The 5467-nt window shown below is 33.8% G+C and overlaps 1 non-coding gene across 1 annotated transcript; it reads left to right on the forward strand.

Moving 5' to 3' along the window:
* Positions 1–4982: 4982 nt before the first annotated feature.
* LOC126000008 (U2 spliceosomal RNA) lies at positions 4983–5173 on the forward strand. The gene has a single exon (XR_007492414.1). It is a non-coding gene; the product is annotated as a U2 spliceosomal RNA (small nuclear RNA).
* The last annotated feature ends 294 nt before the right edge of the window (positions 5174–5467 follow it).

Raw genomic sequence — 5467 nt, forward strand, 5'->3', positions numbered from 1 at the left:
TAAGAGAAGGTAATTCAATATTTTTATGTTTATGTGTGTATATAAGATTTCCCTTGGGCTAAATGTAACTTAAAGTCCCTAAATGTTAAATAGCTCAATCAGCTTGTCAATTGTGTTGACTAGATTAGAGCAAGAAAAATTGGGTTTAGAATTTCCTGATCATGCCCCAAATCTTTCACTTTCTAACAATGTCCTTTTCATGAGCTTTAATTCCAGATAGTTATGGGTCAAAGACATTCTGATCCCAAACACATACAAAACATTTTGGTTAATAAACACATCAGAATCTAAAGGACAATCCAGATATAAAAGAACGGTGCAAGGAATGCAATTAGTTGCATCTCATAGTAGATTAAATATGTCCTTGCCCCAGCAAAAATATGTCTGTGAGAATTTCAAGTTCTGACAGTTCTTTGAAATTCCTACTGATCAGAAGATAAACCTTGATTGAGCTATAAAGTTTTTAACCTCCAAGAAGCTGAATACTATACACAGCATGACATGCCAGTATCATTTTAGTAGACATATTTTAAAGGTGAATTTCAATGAAATTGCACAGTATTCTGAACAGAATTTTCACACATTTTGATTAAGTAGGTCAACATTATCATTTATACATAGATTTTTTTTGCTTTATACTACACTTTTATGATTATTTTACATACACAAAACTACAGATATACTAAGGTCTCCCAAAGATAATGTATTCTATCTTGTTATTGTTTTGAGAAGTCTTAACTTTGTCTTAACTTTAATCCGTGTTTAAATCCTTTTAAATATTTCTCATTTCGTCAGCTCTATCATTATTATATTAGTGTTTTTTTTTTGCCCTACCCACTGTAACGTTAATAGAGCCTCTCATTATCTCCTTTTCTTTTAGCACTTAGGCACCTTCCCAAATCGTTTATGTCTTCTTAACATTTTGGTTACAATTATCTTTCTTCTGTATTTGATTATTTTATTGTGAAGCTCAAATACAGAATTCATCTCACATCTTTGTATACTCAGCACATGCAGTAAACTGGGCAAAATAGAGACACAATGTTCTTAAAAAGGAGGAAGGAAATGATACCTCTAAATTTTGAATAACTCTAAATATAAAGTTTAGTGCCTTAATCTTTAAATTTTCCATATAACAATTTTCTTTTTTCTTTTTCTTTTCTTCTTCTTCTTCTTTTTTTTTTTTTTTTTTGATTTTTGTGTCACACCCGGCTGTGCTCAGGGGTTCCTCCTGGCTGTCTGCTCAGAAATAGTTCCTGGCAGGCACGGGGGACCATATGGGACACTGGGATTCGAACCAACCACCTTTGGTCCTGGATTGGCTGCTTTCAAGGCAAACACTGCTGTGCTATCTCTCCGGGCCCAACAATTTTCTTAAAAGAAAGTCATTCTCACCAAGACCAAACCCAATGCAGACTTAACTATAAAAATGTAATAAAGTTGGGTGGAGTTTTAGTTTGATCAGTAAAATGACCTCAAATAAGATCATGCCATTACCCTACGAAAATGTATTAAAGTTATTATTATTGAATTATTATTAAAATAATTCCTGGGTTATCTCAAAATGTTGATTCTTACCATCAGTATTAAGAATTGAAAGGGAGGAGCCGGAGAGATAGCATGGAGGTAAGGTGTTTGCCTTTCATGCAGAAATTCATAGGTTCAAATCCCGGCATCCCATATGGTCCTCTGAGCCTGCCAGGAGCGATTTCTGAGCAGAGTCAGGAGTAACCCCTGAGCGATGCCAGGTGTGACCCAACCCCCCCCCCAAAAAAAAAAAAAGAAATGAAAGGGAGGGTAGAGATAAATTTTTTTATTATTCCTTTAGTAAAATATTTTTTAGAAGTAGGTAATGCAGCTGCTGAAGCTTTAAAATAAGTAGCTACTTCCCTCTGCCCCTTTTGGTACAGTTTTGATATACTCACTTATCCTCAAAATCCTTTCTCTGAAGATTGTTCAAGTTCTGTGTTATCTTTCAGAGGTAAAATAATTTGGAAGAGAGAGAGAGAGAGAGAGAGAGAGAGAGAGAGAGAGAGAGAGAGAGAGAGAGAGAGAGAGTACGGTGAGTAGAGCATTTGCTTTTAACGCAGCCATCCTGGTATGATCCCTAACACCACGTGCAATTTCGCGATTTCACTTCTGCCAGGAGTGATTTTTGAGCACAGAGCCAGAAGTAAGTCTTGAATACTGTTGGATGTGGCCCCAAACCAAAAACACACAATAAAATATAATGCAGCATTTTTTGAATTAAAGGCCCCAAATAGTTGTACTCCCTGACCATGTTAATAACCTCATATTTTAAATAAATCATTGATAAGGTAATTATATCTATCAAACTATGGCAAAATTGTATGTACAAAAATCTGTAAGTAAATTTTTTAACTAGAATCTCAAGAATAGCAAGAAGGACTATTAGAAATCGATCATTTAAATTTATCTGTAGGCCTTTTCGCGAATTCTTTGGTAAAATCCTATGCCATAGGAAAGATGAGCAAGAAATTTCAGAATTAAAACTTGTTTCTAAGTCACTAATTATTGAAATTATGTAAATATCACTTAGTAGCATATCCCTGAATATAATAGACATAACACAAAGTAAAATTGTTCCTGGATGTCTGGTTAACTTGCAGTAGTTCATGACTTAGGTCAAATAGTATGTATCTATTTGAAAACAAAGGGAAATATATAAATATACTTAGAAAAATGGATATCTATAGATTAGTTAAATGGACTCATTGGCTTATTTTGATCCAGCTAATGTGTTTTTAGAAATGTTTTCTTTGCTTTTCCTGGAAGATTCTTGAACCAAGGGTGAGAAACTTTCAACTTTTTTTTCCAAAACAGTCCAAATACCTAATAAACATGTAAATATGTGTTTTGTAATAATCAATTAAAGATTCTTTCATAAGAATCTTTCCCTTTTTTGCAGTGAGGTGATATCAGACATAGCATGATATAACGCTAACTAAAAGAATATACACTGAATTCACTTGATGAAATATTGATTATTTAGTTATGAATAAAGAACTGGAGTTAAATGAAATTGGATTTGAATAATAATAATAATAATAATAAAGTGAAATTTTCAAATCACTCACTATGGGCCTTCATGCCAATTGCATTTTAGGTTTATATTTCTCATCTGTTATGTACATAAAGTGCTATTTAATGCACAACATTTTTAGAAATCAATTCGAGAACTCAGGAGTGGACCTGTATTCAGTGGAAAATAAGATTCATCTCAATTAATATTAATTTTAGTCTAGTTTTAAGTTCAGGTACTTCTAGTAATATATATTTAAATTAGTAAACAGACAGTGATATGGATAAATATATATTTTTATTTCATGTAAGCTCTGGGCTTATTTTCATGTAAATATTATAAGTGGCCCTGAAAATATGTATATTCTTTTTTATCCAAACTGCTTATTAGTAGAAACAAACACATAAATGGTCTTAGGTAAAGTTTGTTTTATTATTAGTTTCCTGAGGTAACAAAACAAGAATATATGTATATACATTTGCTGCCAGGTAGAACAAATATAAAAGGTCAAGACAGCATGAGAGAACTGCTGCTCTAATAAGAACATTCCAGAACATATAAAAGAGGGGGAGTATATTTGAGCCTACCTTTTCATAAAAATCAATAGAGAGAATTACATCTGAAGATTCTGTGGGGAGATGGTGAACTTAGTTCTATTCAGTGACTGCAATCAATTATTTTTCCTATTGAGCAAACACTATTTTTTAAAGATATCTCTAATCCTCAATTGTGTTTTCTGGAGAAGAAATCCTTTTACCTGTAAGCATTATTTTGCATTATACTTCCTTTGTTTAAACTTCTCTGCCATGCTATTGCAAGATTCATATTTATGAAGAATTAAAAAGTGAGTCAGAATTGAATTTTTCCCAACCTACCCAGATGCCAATGTCAGTGCAAGATAACTTGCCCAGGTGTGCTCCTAATGATTTCCTTGTTGTAGTCGACAGGGAGTGTCAGTCTGCCATCAGCGAGTACCATTTGTGAACTTGACAAGATAGGAAACAAAGCTTCCCTAATAATACTTGTACCCATACATGTTTGCTGATTTTGTATAAGTGGTTGGATTCGGTACTATTTTCTAGTCCTGTGGCTTTCCCCCCTTCTAGTTTTATTTTTATGACATTTAAAGTAAACCAAATGACTAGTTACTTGTTAGGGTAAAGAATACCTTTTTTGAGATATTACTTAATCAAGATATTACTTGACCTTACAGTATATCCGAAATGTTAGAGACTTGATTTTATAAAATAAATTTAAGATATATGAAAAGGTAAATGACTGGTTACACAAAATTATCCTTACATATTTCCTTTCTATTGGTGGGACACAAACGACTGTTTGTTCAATTTCTATGTGTTTTAGAAAAGAAAGGTAAGTTCAGATATTCTGAAATGATAATTTATATTTTAATGTTAGATACATAAATTGCTGATCATAACTACTATAGAAAATTACGATGTCAATTAACTAGACTGTCCCTTTGGAAGAAGGGGGAGCTCCTCTGTGCAGACAGGGCCATGCTAATAAATGGTGAAAATAATTTTCATAAACAATTTAAAACTTTGAAATCTCTAACAGAGACCCTGAGTTTTATTATATCCTTACTCAAAGGATCATAAAATTCCTAATCCTTTTAGAAAATGTTAACTTAAGGCTAAAATAGTGTGGATTGTTCCAAGGTTAAACATGAATCAAAAAAATATGGCAGTATAAAATTGTTGCATGGTGTTATAGACATCTTAGGGGAATATTTTAGCAATCTTCTTCAAGACAGTTTAAATAATAGTATGGACTGAGGAAGTGGTTCAGAGGCCCAGGTTTCAATTCATGATGTTTCTCTCCCCTGCAGCACATTTGAGAGAAAGAAGCATCTTTGTATTTGTGTTGTTTTTAAAAAAAATCATTGTGTAGGTAATTTGAAGTTAAAAAAGAAAGTACTATCGCTTCTCGGCCTTTTGGCTAAGATCAAGTGTAGTATCTGTTCTTATCAGTTTAATATCTGATACGTCGTCTATCCGACGACGATATATTAAATGGATTTTTGGCACCAGGAACTGGAATAGGAGCTTGCTCCGTCCATTCCACGCATCGACCTGGTATTGTAGTACCTCCAGGAATGGTGCACACACACACACACACACACACACACACACACACACACACACACACACACACACACACAAAAGGAAGTACTATATACGCGAATATAAGCCAAGTTTTCCAGCACAAATTTTGTGCCAAAAACCTCGAACTCAGCTTATACTAGGGTCATAAAGGTTATTTGATTCCGTGAGCGAGCACCGAATCAAATGCACGAAACAAATGTACTTAGGTAGTCTCCAGTCATCTTCTGCCTTCTGCTGGAGTGGGTGGTGCTTCAGCTCAGTCCACTAGTCGTGGCTGTGCTGAAAAGGTAGGTGGCTG

Source organism: Suncus etruscus, chromosome X, assembly GCF_024139225.1.
Source record: "Suncus etruscus isolate mSunEtr1 chromosome X, mSunEtr1.pri.cur, whole genome shotgun sequence".
Classification (NCBI taxonomy): Eukaryota; Metazoa; Chordata; class Mammalia; order Eulipotyphla; family Soricidae; genus Suncus; species Suncus etruscus.